Source organism: Lycium barbarum, chromosome 10 (genome assembly GCF_019175385.1).
Source record: "Lycium barbarum isolate Lr01 chromosome 10, ASM1917538v2, whole genome shotgun sequence".
In the NCBI taxonomy this organism is placed as follows: Eukaryota; Viridiplantae; Streptophyta; class Magnoliopsida; order Solanales; family Solanaceae; genus Lycium; species Lycium barbarum.
In genome coordinates this window covers 21,196,567-21,213,568 of record NC_083346.1, presented here as the reverse complement: position 1 = coordinate 21,213,568, position 17,002 = coordinate 21,196,567, and the positions used below count along the sequence as shown (strand labels likewise).

The 17,002-nt window shown below is 37.7% G+C and overlaps 1 long non-coding RNA gene across 1 annotated transcript; it reads left to right on the top strand.

The window, feature by feature from the left end:
- The first annotated feature begins 10,267 nt into the window (after positions 1-10,267).
- LOC132616087 (uncharacterized) lies at positions 10,268-13,717 on the top strand. The gene is made up of 3 exons (XR_009572986.1): positions 10,268-10,891; positions 11,718-11,768; positions 13,473-13,717. It is a non-coding gene; the product is annotated as an uncharacterized LOC132616087 (long non-coding RNA).
- The last annotated feature ends 3,285 nt before the right edge of the window (positions 13,718-17,002 follow it).

The following is a 17,002-nucleotide window of genomic DNA, read 5'->3' as shown; positions in this document are numbered from 1 at the left end:
CTAAATGTGCTACGACACAAGCAGACGTAATGGTCATTGGTCATTACCGTGACTTGTTCCAGCGGCTGCGGGCTTTTGTTTTGGAGCTATTTTTTCCCAACTCGTTTGGTTATTTCATCTAGGAATTTTCACACATTTATAAATAGTCCTTTAACACTATTTTTAGGGGACTTTTGACCTAGGAGGCATTGGAGGAGCGTAGAAGAGGATTAGACGGCTGAATTCGTTACTTTCCATCACGATTCGATTCAATTCGAAAGTTTGGATCAATCGTCGGTTGTAATGTTTTTTCTTCTATTTCTTCTATGTTCTTTATTCTATTATGGAGTAGTGTCTTATAGGGTTTTGACAGATATGGTATATTGATTGACGTTTTTACATTCAATTCTTGTTTTATTGCTTGAATTCGTTAACAGGGATTTGAATTGAATTGTAGAGTTATTTACTATTTTATTTAATCGAAAGAGGAATAGTTTGGTGAATATCTTTGCATTATTTTGTTTGGTTTTAATTGGTGATTCTTCTAAGTAATCGAAAGAACTTATTGAATTATTGGTTGAACCAAGAGAGGAAAATATTCGAGAGACGTTTTTCTTGAGACTAAACCTTTAACTCTTTCTTGCATATGTTCACAGGCTTTTCATCAGTCTTGAAATCATGGATAGTAGTCTTATTTGATTATTGAGATAATTTTGGATGCTTCAATAGGAAGAGAAACTGTTTTATGAATTATCTTAATATAAATCTGATTTAGCTCATGATTGAATGATTTTATTGAGTAATCAGAAAAGACTCTTGAAAAATTTATCTTGGGTTATAAGCTGACGATATTCGTGAGAAGTTGTCTAAAGATCTATTTCTATCCATAATTTTTGAACATTCTTAGGGCTTGCATTATTTGTCAAATCTGTATAAATAATCGGAAGATGTTTATTAGATTCTAGAATAAACTAATTACTTATTGAATTCAAGAGACTCAATAAAATTTAGAGGAGAATGATATAACGAATCGAAGCTAATCGCTAAAATCTTGCATCTGTCTTGTCTACTGCCCTTACTTCTCATATTAATAGTAACCTTTGCTTTTGTTGTCAATTGTCTTTAATTACATTATAGTCGATAATTGTGGTTTATAACCACAACATACTCAAGTTTTTATTTCCTGAATAATATTTACCAAGGTTCCATTTGAGTAATTATTTGTACCAATTGTTGTGGAGACGATCTTAAACTATACTATCTTTGACTAGCGAAGTGCTTAATTTATAGTGCGTTTTGCGCTCGCCAAATACCAAGTGTAAAGAGTTTGTATGCATCTAATAGCTCTGCTCCTCATATGAGATGACACAGTGAAAATAGAAGGCCACCGGGTGTTATGTGTCATCCATTGGATGGTGAGGCCTGGAAGAATTTTGATAGAACCTATCCAGACTTTGCAGCTGAACCACATAACGTTAGGTTAGGTTTATGTTTGGATAGATTCACTCCCCATTCTGTTTCTGCTGCTCCATATTCTTGTTGGCCTGTGTTCATAACCCCATATAATCTCCCCCCTGAGAAGTGTATGGCTAGTCCATATTCCTTAATTGCATTATTCCAAGCCTGCGTAATCTAAAAGTTTTGATTGATGTGTACTTGCAACCTTTGGTTGATGAGCTGACACAGTTGTAGGTTGAAGGGGTTAGAGACATATGACATGTCGCGTAAGCAGAATTTTAATTTGAGGGCAGGTTTAATGTGGACTATTAATGATTTTCCGGCGCAGGGGATATTGTCTGGGTGGATGACAGCTGGAAAGAAAGCATGTCCTCACTGCATGGAAAATACTAAGTCATTCACTTCAACAAATGGTAAAAAAAGAAAAAGAAAAAATACTTGGCTTGATTGTCACCATCGGTTCTTGCCGATGGATCATCCTTTTAGGAAAATGAAAAATGCATTCAAGAATAATACAATTGAACAAGACTTTCCACTTCCAATACTATCTTGTGAGGATATTTAGGAGAGGGTTCAGCACTTCCCAAAGGTTACTAAAGAAGAAACGTACCGATTTGATAGGTATGGGGTTTACCATAACTGGACAAAGCAGAGCATATTTTGGGAATTGCCATATTGGAAGGATAATCTTCTGCGCCAAAATCTTGATGTCATGCACATTGAAAAAAAATTACTTTGACAATTTGTTTAACATAGTGATGGATGTGAAGGGCAAGACCAAAGATAATATTAGGACTAGAATGGACTTGCTCGAGTATTGTGGACGAAAAGAGTTATAGTTGTAGCCAAAACAGAACAGGGTCTTCAAGCGTAAGGATTCTTTCAAAATGGAGTAGAAGTGAAAGATTTGTGAGTGGCTCCAGAACTTGAAGAGGTCAGATGGGCATGCATTAAATTTTGGAATACATGTTCATATAGAGGAAGGTCGGATACATGGGATGAAATGCCATGACTGTCACGTTTTCATGGAAACTTCACTCCCCATTGCATTTAGTGGCTTGCCTGAGTGAATCTGGAAACCTATGACAAAAATTAGTTTGTTATTCAAAGACTTGTGTTCCAGTCAGGATGTGTTAATAGCGCATAATTTCAAGAGAAAAGGCGGGAAGATATTTAAGGATGCGTTACGTAGAGCGTGCATCCATTGCCTGCAGCCTAAGTGGATATGTGATGATTTTTGGCAGGAGCTACTGCACTACAGGGCGACTGATCTGAAGATTTTTCAACAAAGTGCTATTGGGAAGGCCACAAGAACCTCAGAGAAGGATGGATCGCTACACACTAATGGGGTCATGAGTCAAGTGGACGTAAGGTAGAGGCTGGTATGTCTCCTTTTTTTTATGCTTTAGTTACAAGCAAAAGAAAACCTCTCTTCTTTTTTATATTTTTATCCACATCCATATGTTTCTTAATTGAACTCTAGTTACTTATTGGTATTTTCTTGTTTTTTATATATATCTAGATCACTGTTTAGTCTGTCTTCGTATCTGAATGAATTCTAGTTAGTTATTGGTCTTTTCTTTTTGCTTACTTTTTTAGTTGTTAAACTTGATTTGTTTGGAGAGCTCCAGAGAGTCAGGCAGTACCTCAAGATGAGATTTTCATGACTACTCACACGAGGAAGATGAAGAAAACCTATGATACAAACCAATGGGTTGAACTAAGGGCTGAGCGAACCTAGGTAAGTCACTAATTAACAATAATAACTACTTTTTTTTTTTTACTAAATCTTTCTACTAACATTGTATCCTTCAACTTCAGAACGAATTTCAACAACACTAAGGGGAGTTTCGTGCCACTCAACCAATCGTGTTACACCTCATATCTTATAACTAAGGTTAGACTCGTATCGTTAGATTTTTAGTGGAAAAACTGAAGGTTTGAACTTTTTGCAAAAATGGTTGATACGTCTAATTCAGGCAGCTATAACCCCTAGATTAGTTGGGAATTTGGGAAAGTATCCTTAATGAAAGTTGTAGTATGTAGAAATATCTTTCCAACCAAACAAGTACCAGGCCAATCAGAGATCAAAACAAGGAGATATGATCACCGCAATATGGCTAATAGTAAGGTGCTTCAAAATTCGAAAGAATCGGCTAAGTTTTCAATACGTTTGCCTTCCAGCCTAATTTCATGAAAATTCGTTAAGAATTTGAAAAATCAGAAAATATGAAAGTTATAGATCATTGAAATATATTTCCAACGATATGTTGTGGAGTGCTGAACGGAGCTTTCGTGCTAGAAGTTATGCCCATTTTATCGAACACTGCCAGGTCAAATTATGCTTGAAACGACCTTTTTTCGAATTTTATATATACCCAACTCCGGAAAACTTTTCCCATTTCATTCTAAACCGTCTTTTTGGGGAGAAAATTCCCTAGGGCTTTCATAAAGCATCCTAGGTGAGTTCCTACTCAAACCCCATTGATTATTGCACCAATCTAACAAAGATTAATGCTAGAATCCTTATCTATTCCATAGATTATCGATTGAATCTTCGTCTTGGACAAAAGAACCCTAGGATCCAAATTCAAGAGGATTAAACTTCAAAGAGGTAATACTTTTACTCTCTAATCGTTTATAGTTGTGTCACGACCCAACCCGCCATGACTGGCACCCACAGTAACTCCTAGTGGGCGAACCAATACGTAAGCCATCTATTCATTCAAGTCCATTCCTATCTTAACCATTTCAATCAGTTATTAACCATTCATGCACAAGATAAATCAAAATTAAGTCATGCCATAAAATAATGAAGTAAATGCGGAAGTCCTAACTATTACAACCCCAAAATTCGAAAGTCACTGTACAAGGGCTCTAATCTAAAACATGTCTAAGGAATGTAAGCTGTCTAAATAAATAACCAATAATGTCTGGAATAGAAATAGACATCATAAAAGAAGATCTTTGGGCGGCCTGGAATGGATAGAAGCTCACCCTAAATCTGTCAGCAAACGACGTCAACGCTAGATATAAGGTCGGGTAGCAGTCTCTGGATCACAATCTGCACTCAAAAGAATACAGCAAGGTAGTAACAGTACAAACACTATGTATCGGTGGATATCATAGGCCGACTAAGATTAGTATCATGCATACGTCATAAAATCAATAAAATAGATAAGCCAGCCAATAACACATAATCAATTAACCCAATCAACAAGACAACCAAGGATATTAACAATCAAGTCACCCAATGATATCAAGAGTCAAATCAATGGAAATAAGAAACGGAAATAAGTCTACCAACAATAACCAAATACACGCTGTACACATATGCTAACTGATGTCATTGCTCAGTAGTCATGACCTGCAGGGGGCCCATGGTGTCCATGTACCACTCGTTCCGACTCACTCTTCGTACCTGATCTCACAACTAGGACACATACTCACCCCCGGTCAAATGAGCCTTTTCATATATGTATATATATATATATATATATATATATATATATATATATATATATATATATATATATATATCCGTATCTAGTGTCACATTATTTTCAATAATCAAATTATCATTTGTATCTCAATTCCACCAAGAAGATCATATTCTCATCACAACCCCCACCAACCTGTAAGTTCCAACACAATGAATAGTGGCACGAAGCCCACATAATTACTTAATCAATGGCATATAGGAAGTTCAACCACACACAATCATGTTTGAAGACTAGACATGCTTTCTCCTACCAATTTCACAATACATGCAATCAACTAATCAAAGTTTAACTCAAGTAGACCGTAACCTACCTCGAATGTAGAGCTGGAATAATGCAGATTACTCCGCTACAACCTTTCTCTTCCGTAAAGCCCCGAAACGCTCAAAGTCTAGCAATTAGAATGCTAAATAACTCATAATCGCTCTAGTCACAAAATCAATTTAAGAACACCCTTCCCTTTAGCCCCATTCCAATGGGTGAATGATTTCTATGTGTAAACCACCCTAACATTTTCCTTAGCAACCACAAATTATCAATTTATAAGGCTATTTAATCAAAACATCTATAACAATCAGTTTCCATGGTCAAGCTACCATTTTTATGAAACCCTAAGTCTCAATTTACTTAGTTCATGACTCTAATGGTTCAATTCTTGATTAAAAGGTGATAACCCCAGCTATTAGATGATAAACACATGATAACAATCATAACCCATCAACTATAGAAGGTTTACTAGGTTCTAGGGTTACTATTTCTAATTCACAATTGGAGACCCATAAAAGGGATGATAATCATGAAGATGATAACGTAATGATGGAAGGAATGGTTGAGACTTACCTCTCCAGGATATTCTTTCCCTAGCTTGGAAAGTTGCCCTAGGTCCTTGTGGGGAACTGTTTTGGAGTTTTATGAATAAAGAATTCTGAACTAAGTGTTTAAAACCTGATATTCTGTTCCCGTCGACCTTTGCGGTGGTCAAATCATCGCTGCAGCGGTCGCTATAGTGGCCAAGTGCCCGCTATAGCGGACCATACCAACCCTTTCCTTTGCCATGGTGGGCCTGATCCTGCTATAGCGACATCGCCATAGAGGTCCAGTGCCTGCCAGAGCGGACACAACAAAAATCTGACGCTGCGGCGAGAAGCTGGCCGCTACAGCTGTCCTACCGCAGCGGCACGTCTTCCGCTGCAGCGGTGCTACAAAACCAGTATGCTGGCTAATTTCGCAGTTTTTCAACTCTACCACCTAATATTTCATCCGAGGCCTCACAAACACAAACAAAACGTGCACATAGATATAAAAATATCATACGGACTGACCTGTGGCCTCGGAATTCCCAACAGAGTTCTAATTTCCTACGTCAGCCCTCGATGGGCTTAACACATTCAAACAACAATCACAAGCAAGCCAAGTTTTCAGATCTTAGGCTTATACAATCGAGTTTCTATTAGCTAGTTCTACCCTTGGGAAGGTTCTATTTGGTGGAGTGATCCTATGTTTTCCATAACGACCTAGAGGGTTGTTACACCAAATACTAAATAAAACACCGTTCGTCTCCGAACGGACAAAGATAGGGAATCTAGGAAAAGTTACCTGAATCTGCGAAAAGCTGAGGATACTTGCTATGCATATCCGATTCTGTTTCTCAAGTAGCTTCCTCCACTGGGCGATTCTTCCACTGAACTTTCACGGAGGCTATTTCCTTCCATCTCAAATTACGAACATCTCTATCTAAGATAGCAACAGGCTCTTCCTCATATGTCAAGTTCCTAATCCAACGGAATATGTACGAACCATCGCCGTGATACCTCTTCAATATCGAAACGTGAAATACAGAATGAATGCCTGATAGACCCGGAGTTAAAGCCAACTCATACGCTACCTCCCCCACACGCTTGCGAATCTCAAATGGCCCAATGTACCTCGGGCTAAGCTTGGACTTCTTCCTAAACTTCATCACACCCTTCATGGGTGAGACCTTCAATAATACTTGCTCTCCCTCTCCAGACTCGTGATCTCAGACCTTACGGCCCACATACCCCTTTTTCCTACTCTATGCTGCCAGAAGCTTATCTTGAATCACCTTCACCTTCTCTAAGGGCTATCTCATAAGGTCCGTACTCCAAGGTCTCACCTCAAACACATCAAACCACCCAATAGGAGACCTAAATCTCCTCCCATACAATGCCTCAAATGGAGCCACGTCGAGTAGCTATTATTATATGCAAACTCGGCCAATGGTAAGAACTGATCCCAATGACCACCAAAGTTTATCACATAAGCTCGAAGCATATCTTCAAGAACCTGAATGGTCCGCTCGGACTGCCCATCAGTCTGAGGGTGGAAGTTGTACTAAGGTCCAACCTAGTCCCCAATTCCTCATGCAAATGCTCCCAAAATCGAGATGTGAATGTCGTGACCCTGTCGGACACGATGGAGATAGGAACCCCATGTAGTCGAACCACCTTAAGAATACAGATATTGGCTAATTTCTCCACGTCATAAGTTATCCGCACCAGAATAAAATGGGTAGACTTAGTCAACCTGTCAACAATAACCCAGATAGAATCAATCTTTCCCAACATTTTTGGGAGACCAACCACGAAATCCATTGCTATTCTTTCCCATTTCCACTCAGGAATGGGCATCCTCTGAAGTGTACCCCCATGTTTCTGATGCTCATACTTCACCTGTTGGCAGTTCAAACACTAAGCCACTAACTCTACTATATGACGCTTCATCCTCGTCCACCAGTAGTGGTTTCTCAATCGCAGTACATCTTAGTAGCGCCAGGATGAATGGAATACCTCGAACTGTGAGCTTCTGTCAGAATAGTTTTAATCAAATCACCCACACATGGCACGTAAACTCGCCCTTTAATCCGCAGCACCCCCCGTTTTGTCAATCACGACCCTCTTGGCCTCACCACGCAACAACGAATGTTACACAACTTAGAGTTCTCAAACTGCTTAGACTTAATTTGCTCCAGAAATGATGACTGAGCCTCAACACAAGCCAATACCCTGCCCGTGTTAGAAACATCCAGCCTCATAAAACTGGTAGCCAGAGTCTGAACCTCTCTAGCTAACGGGCGCTCTGAAAAGATCAAACGAGCTAGACTTCTTGTACTAGCCCACTTCCCGCTCAACGCGTTAGCCACCATATTTGCTTTACCAGGATGATACACAATGGTGATGTCGTAATCTTTCAACAGTTCCATCAATCTCCGCTGCCTAGAGTTTGTAGCGTGTCGTATTTTTTTCGATTCGCATTTGCACTTGCCTCATTTAAAAAGGAAAGTGTCTCGGGGAAGTACGGTTGTCAATCGTATCGGAAAAAGAAAAAAATATACTTCTACGTAATGGTACTTTATATGGACTTATTTTTAGAGTCGCCGCCTAATTTTTAGGAAATTAGGAAAACCAAGTTGAAAAGGGTTCATTTAAAAAAATTATTTTTATGATAATTTTAAAAGAAACCTAATCTACGTAGAGTCTGGGTAAGGGCTCTGGTGATCCCCCGGGGAAGGTGTTAGGCATCCCGGTGTTAAGGATTCGCTCAATTGCGGTTTATCTACGGGTTCTAATGATATGTTCATATAGATATATATTGGTTTGTGATAAAAATAGTTTCTATTTAATATTTCCTCAAATATTAGTCATTTATGCAAAATAGTACGTTTCAAGAATCAAAAGTGGTAAAATTTTTGCCCAAAATTGGGCGCCTGGGGTGTCAGACTAAAATACTTAGGCTGATACCTGAAGGCTCTTAGCCTAAGTAGGACCTTACGTAAGTCCACCCAAAGAATAGTATTGAAAAAATCGTTAAAGTATAGGAAAATAGTTTTAGGAAAATAGGTTGAATATATAGTTTATATAGTATTGTATATATATATATATATATATATATATATATATATATATATATATATATATATATATATATATATATATATATATATATGGAGTCCATTTTTTTATTTCTACCTTCTATAAGTTTGAGCCAAATTTTATTATTTCTTTAGCCTAAGCCTAACCAATTAAAATTAGTCCCTCAAGTTTGAATATTGTTTCAAATCTGCCCATAAGTCCATAAGCAACCCGCATAGTCCATAAATTCATACCAGTTCACAGGTCTAAATATTATTCAAATCAGTCCCATTATTTACTAAATTGATCATTTTTTGTCCCAATTATACTAAATCGAATCATTTGAAGTTACAAGCTATATCAAAGTTTCCAAAATCAGTTTTGTGTGGTTTTAAAACCAATTTTATGCGACTTTAAATGTGGAAGAACCTTAAGGGTTCCAATTTATAAATAAACACGCAAGTACCGAATTTAAATGCATAAATAAAGAGATAAAGGCATTGGGCCGACCAATCCCAATAAGAATATATTATGCATTTGGGAAATCCTCGGGTCCAAACGTATGCTCCATTTTTGCTCCAAATTGGGTTGACTCGATGTAGACACATTAGTGGGCCCCAACAGGGTTTTAGGTGGACAAAAACATAGAAGGGTATACTCAACATTAGTACACATTCGTAAATTAAACTAAGTACAAGAATTGAATTAAATTATAATTATTACATAGACAAAAATGAATTACAAATAACATTGGGCCAAGCCCAGTAAGATAACACAGACTGGTAGCAAATATCGCAAAAGGTGGCCTAATAAAGGCTAAGGGACTATTGATCTTAGAAACACGTAACCAAGTAGCCCAAAAGAAACAAAATGATTAGGGCCCAGAACTAGAGGCCTAAGGCCAAACACCTCAAAATTCCACTAAGGTAGGAAACTGCAATATTCACTAAGTATACACCGGTATACATTCTTCTGGAGGGCAACGCAACATGTTGCATACCCTCCAAATATTCGATATATGTCCTAACTTAACCATTCTAATTCCCAAAAATGAACAAAATTATGTGAGTAAAGCAACATCACTGTTTTGAGTGTTAAGAAAACATAGTAACACAACACACAAGTTACTGAAGGGGAACTAAGGGGGCATTGGTTAAGAACAACTAATCAGGAATCAACAGAATACAAGCAAAACTTGGACTACTCATAAATAAACATTCAAAAGCTGCAAGGAACACATTGAATTCAGTTTTAGGATGACAGTTTAGCTAATCGGTAGGATTAGGATCAAACATGGTCAAACTAAGTGTACCTCCAATCTATTTTAACTTAAGTCAAGTAAAACTTATTTTCAAAATAGACTAATAGGAGAAATGAAGTAACACAATAATGGTCTCAGATTCAGGGTCATCTTAAGTTCAAAATAAGATTGTGGCAAATCTCAAGTAGTCATGTTATAGCCCGCGTTTTGCACGTTCGGATATTTCGAGATCGTCGTGACAAGTTAAGGCAAGACCATTTTTTTTAAAAATTATTTTAAGGTACAAGTTGTTAGGAATGTTATTTATGAACATTGGTAGTATGGAAATATTTGGAAAGGCCATGGTAAACAGAGAAATTTGCAAAATGACCGATGGAAATAATGTGGAAGGTTAAGGGCGAAGTGGTAATATTGAGAAAAGTCGAAGAGCAAAAAGGTAATTTACACAAGGTTCATGAAAGTTCCAAAGAGGCCATATTGGCCATGTGATAAAAAAAAAAAAAAAAAAAAAAGAAAGATGACCAAAAATAAAGCCATCTTTTTCCTAGAAATTGAAGGAGAATTCTAGAGAGAGGCATGTGCCTCTCACATGATTGTGGAAGTATATATATAAGAGAGGGGCGGTCATCCTTAGAAAAGAAAGAAGATGAAGAACAAAAAAAAAAAAAGGAAAAGCAAGCATATTCGGCCAAAAATTATTTTCTTCTTGTATTCCTACCAATTCAAGGGCCCTCTACAACGTGGTGTAATTATTTCGAAAGATAAGTCGTTCGTTTCATCAAGTTAACACTTGAGCCAAGTGAAGAAGTTGGGAGAAAAAGGTATGATTCAATCTCTTTTTATATGTTATAAAGGTCTTGTTGATGTTGTAGAATGTAGAAAGGAGTAGACTTTGTGGAAATATGAAAGTTGCATGAATATATATATATATATATATATATATATATATATATATATATATATATATATATATATATATATATATATATATAGCCGTGTGGTGTTGTAATGGAGGGGAATGAACAATTTCAATTTATTATGTTAATTGTGTTGTAATGGCCTTTGAATGCAAATGGAATTTTTTTAGTTTAAGTTAGTATGCAAAATTTGTGGTTAAGTTGTTGTTGGAAAGTATGTGATTTTATTATAAATTATGTAATTGAGGAAACTAAGTTGTAAGACGCAAATGGTGATGGTTGTAAGTGAAATTGGAAGAAAAAAAAATGTGTTGCGGATGTTTATGTTGATAATTGGAGGTTTCGGATGAATTATGGTTTTGGTGGGATTCTTGTATATTTTGCAAATATTTTGTATAATGATATGGAATACTTCCGGATTGTGTTGGAATGATTTTGATTAGTAAATGAATATTGAAATGTTGATATTAGCTTGGAATGGTAAAGTTACAATGGAAGTTGTCGTCTTACGTAGAAAAGAAGACTATTTACGTTATAGTGTGTTTTGTGACGATTGTTGATGTTGTTGGTATTGTTGTGTTGTTGTTGTTGATATTCTGGGCCGAGTTAAATTCTCGGGGCGTTGTATTTACAGGGGAGGTGCTGCCGAAATTTCGGTAGACAAGTACTAATTCAAGATTGAATGCCAAAAGACTTATAGTTAACATTTGGTAAAAATGACCATTTGTAGATTCCGGGCGAAACGGGAATTGAATCTGGACGAGCGTAAAGCGCAACTCAGGTATGTAAGGCTTACCCTCTCTTCTCTTGGCATGTCCTAGATGTGATAGGCTATGATTCGAGCCTCGGGGATGACTCTACTCTTAGAAATCCGAGCTTATGTTTGACCCTTTTTCATTCAGTGTAATTGAATTAGGCATATTATGTTTAGCTGAAAAAGTTAGTTTGAACATATGTAACTTCCACCAACGGAACTGGATTGCCCTGAAACTTTCGTAGATGACCTTATAAGACCAAATGTTTATAGTTTTACGTATGTCGCCTCGACTTGACCCAAGGTGGGTCCACAACCCCCGAGACCTATTTGTATTGTTTTATTTGTCCTATTTCCGTACGATAATTAAGGGAAACTTTGGCTAATGTTCCGAGTTTGCTATAGGTATCTAGTAACTCAGATATAAGTGTTCCGACTCGACTATTCTAATATAACCACTCCGCTATGAATGATCTGGTTCGAATATTTTGATATAAGCATTCTGATGTAAATATTCCAATATAAGTATTTTGATATAAGCATTCCGATATAAATAACCCGATATAAATATTCTGTTATAAATATCCTGAGTTAGGTATGCTGCTACGAGTGTCTGGTATAAGTATTCTGATACGGGTATTCCGATATAAGTATTCCGATATAAGTATTCGGCTATGAGTATCTGGATATGAGTCTTCTGATCTGAGTATTCTCTGTAAGTCTTAATGTTCTTTAAGTACGATCTCGGATCGCTTAAAAGTCCGAAGAGGTTTCTGTATTTCAAATGCTCATAACTTCCTGATACTAAATTAGAAGAACCCGAAATCCGCTTCTGAGCCTTCGAATGTCGGCAAGTGTACCTATCCATCGAGTCTGGATTTATGTGCATATGGTTTCTCATGACTCTGCTCGTGCATGACTTAATGTCTCTTTCACTGCGTCCCGGGCCAGGTTTTGTTATCGTGCCCTTCTTCTGCTTTGTCCACTGCGTCCCGGGCCAGGTTCTATTATCGTGCGTTTCCTCTGCATTGTTCACCGCGTCCCTCGATGGGAGAGCCGGGTTCTGTTATCTGTATATGATGATATGGGGATGGCGGCCAGGATGGCATTTGATTCTGTTCACCGCGTCTCTTCCAAGAGGGCCGGGTTCTGTTACCGCGTCCCTTATCACAGGGCCGGGATATGTTATCTGCTATCTGCATATGTATATATTGACACATGATTTTGACATATGATGATTCTGTTTACCGCGTCCCTTATCACAAGGCCGGGATCTATTATCTGTGGAAATATTATATGATTCCGATATGCATAATTTGTGTCCGGAAAGTAAGCACTCTAGTAAATCGTACGTTCTGTATTCCATCCGATATATGACATCATCTGAGCATTCTGTACGTTCTGTACCCCGTCTGGCGTGTGACATCACCTCTGTACGTTCGGTACTCCGTTCTGTATTCTGTATTTTCTGCACCTCTTCGGACATGCGATCTGTAATTATAGAATAAGTATTTTTGTACTTTGGTTAACGCCCTTACTTTCTGTCTATTCACTGATATGTGAGACAGGTATGTACGCCTTGTGTCTGAAAAGTAATAAGCGTCTGGTACTCTGAATACCGTATTTGTTTGTTAGTTCTGTTTGCTTTTTTTTGTGATGCATGCTTTACATACTCAGTACATATTCCGTACTGACCCCCTTTCTTCGGGGGCTGCGTTTCATGCCGTGTAGGTACTCCCAGATGAGCTGAAGTTATTATAGAAGATGTTCCAGCGGAGATGGCAAGCCCCATTCTCCCGGAAGGCTGCCAAGTCAGAGTTTGTTTGTTATGATTTCTGGGTTTGTGTTAGAGACTTTGCAGACAGCGTCGTGGGTATTGTTAGTCAGTCTGTAAGCGGCTCCGTCAGTCGATATGTCGGTCTGTGTTATGTACTGAATTATGTATGATTATAGATTTGTTCGGCTTGGAAGCTACGAGAAAGAATATTTCTGGAAAAAAAATTGCTATGTATTTTATTTGATTTAAAAATTTTGACGTGATTTTATGTGCAGCAAGAGTCTGAGGGTTCGCTCGGCCCTAAGTAAGGGTCGGGTGCCCATCACACCCTAGTAAGGTCGGGGTGTGACAAAGTGGTATCAGAGCAGGTCTGTCCTAGGGGTTGTCTGGAAAGTCGTGTCCGGTAGAGTCCTGTTTATGGTGTGAAGCGCGCCACATTTATAAACAGGAGGCTACGGGGCATCTAGGGATTGTTGACCTTCTTTCTGTCATAGATCGTGCGATAGAGCCAAGTCATAGGACATGAGATCCCTTATATGCAAGCCTTACATACTGCAGAAGAAGATGGGAAATGATATGGAAGGGTTATAAGGGAAAATCTGGAGATATTCGTTCTGTTACCTGAAACAGAAAGTTCTGGGCGGATAGGATGTGATATATAGCCGTATGATCTGTAAGGTATTGTTGGTATTTGCTGCGTACATATTTCGAATGATAAAAATTTGTAAAGGTGGTATGGAAGACCGAAAAGGGTAAAATAGTAATTTCACAAGAAAGGACGTGTTACGAATGTGTCTCAGAATCTGTAAAATCTTGACTTGCTCCAGATTATGTAGTAAAGGACATACAAGGAAGTGGACGTGATTATATCAGCGTTAAGGTGCCAAATTCCACCAAGGTTTCGAGGTTATGCGTGCTTAGGTGGGAGCAATTTCAGGATGGGTGACCCCCTGGGAAGTATGCATGACATTCCAAAGATTTAGCTATCAGAGACAAATGGAAAACTAGAACAACCAGAGTGAAATTGGAGTATACGGAATGGTTGGAGAATGTAAAAAACCATGTGGCACGCGACAGGCTAGACTAGAAAAGAGACAGAAAGTGCAGTGCAGTTTTGGAATTTGGATAGGCTTGAATAGCGTCTGAAAGTATTTTGCGGGTTAGTTGATACTAATTATATGTGTATATGTATATGAACATGTATGATATCTCATATGTGAGGGTATCGACGAAAAATGAAAGGAAAACTTATGATAAGGAATTTTGCTATGTTGTCCACGGAGTTGAAAAGAAGAACCATTGGCATATAAGGAGCCCCTTAAAGGGGGGGGAGACCGCATTATATTAGATCAAAAAAAGGGATTACCATATTCTCAAGTACTAGAAGGGAAACTTATGACATAAACTGAGGATTTGTGTAAAGGCCAAGGAGAGTAAGATGAAAGATACGGAACGGGCTCAAAGAGAAGAACAATTACAAGAGGAAACCCCCCTCCGAACGGTTATAACATCCCGTGGGGTTAGTTGAACATTCGAGGACGAATGTTCTAAAGGGGGAGAGGATGTTATAGCCCGCATTTTGCACGTTCGGATATTTCGAGATCGTCGTGACAAGTTACGGCAAGACCATTTTTTTAAAAAATTATTTTAAGGTACAAGTTGTTAGGAATATTATTTATGAACATTGGTAGTATGGAAATATTTGGAAAGGCCATGGTAAAAAGAGAAATTTGCAAAATGACCGATGGAAATAATGTGGAAGGTTAAGGGCGAAGTGGTAATATTGAGAAAAGTCGAAGGGCAAAACGGTAATTTTACACAAGGTTCATGAAAGTTCCAAAGAGGCCATATTGGCCATGTGATAAATTAAAAAAAAAAAAAAAGAAAGATGACAAAAAATAAAGTCATCTTTTTCCTAGAAATTGAAGGAGAATTCTAGAGAGAGGCATGTGCCTCTCACATGATTGTGGAAGTATATATATAAGAGAGGGGTGGTCATCCTTAGAAAAGAAAGAAGATGAAGAACAAAAAAAAAAAAAAAGGAGAAGCAAGCATATTCGGCCAAGGTAGGGTGATTTTTCCCCCATGAAATCTTGCCCCAAAAATTATTTTCTTGTTGTATTCCTACTAATTCAAGGGCCCTCTACAACGTGGTGTAATTAATTCGAAAGATAAGTCGTTCGTTTCATCAAGTTAACACTTGAGCCAAGTGAAGAAGTTGGGAGAAAAAGGTATGATTCAATCCCTTTTTATATGTTATAAAGGTCTTGTTGATGTTGTAGAATGTAGAAAGGAGTAGACTTGGTGGAAATATGGAAGTTGCATGAATATATATATATATATATATATATATATATGTAGCCGTGTGGTGTTGTAATGGAGGGGAATGAACAATTTCAATTTATTATGTTAATTGTGTTGTAATGGCCTTTGAATGCAAATGGAAGAATTTTAGTTTAAGTTAGTATGCAAAATTTGTGGTTAAGTTGTTGTTGGAAAGTATGTGATTTTATTATAAATTATGTAATTGAGGAAACTAAGTTGTAAGACGCAAATGGTGATGGTTGTAAGTGAAATTGGAAGGAAAAAAAATGTGTTGCGGATGTTTATGTTGATAATTGGAGGTTTCGGATGAATTATGGTTTTGGTGGGATTCTTGTATATTTTGCAATTATTTTGTATAATGATATGGAACACTTCTGAATTGTGTTGGAATGATTTTGATTAGTAAATGAATATTGAAATGTTGATATTAGCTTGGAATGGTAAAGTTACAATGGAAGTTGTCGTCTTACGTAGAAAAGAAGACCATTTACGTTATAGTGTGTTTTGTGACGACTGTTGATGTTGTTGGTATTGTTCTGTTGATGTTGTTGGTATTGTTGTGTTGTTGTTGTTGATATTCTATGCCGAGTTAAATTCTCGGGGCGTTGTATTTACAGGGGAGGTGCTGCCGAAATTTCGGTAGACAAGTACTAATTCAAGATTGAATGCCAAAAGACTTATAGTTAACATTTGGTAAAAATGACCATTTGTAGATTCCGGGCGAAACGGGAATTGAATCTGGACGAGCGTAAAGCGCAACTCAGGTATGTAAGGCTTACCCTCTCTTCTCTTGGCATGTCCTAGATGTGATAGGCTATGATTCGAGCCTCGGGGATGACTCTACTCTTAGAAATCCGAGCTTATGTTTGACCCTTTTTCATTCAGTGTAATTGAATTAGGCATATTATGTTTAGTTGAAAAAGTTAGTTTGAACATATGTAACTTCCACCAACGGAACTGGATTGCCCTGAAACTTTCGTAGATGACCTTATAAGACCAAATGTTTATAGTTTTACGTATGTCGCCTCGACTTGACCCAAGGTGGGCCCACAACCCCCGAGACCTATTTGTATTGTTTTATTTGTCCTATTTCCGTACGATAATTAAGGGAAACTTTGGCTAATGTTCCGAGTTTGCTATAGGTATCTAGTAACTCAGA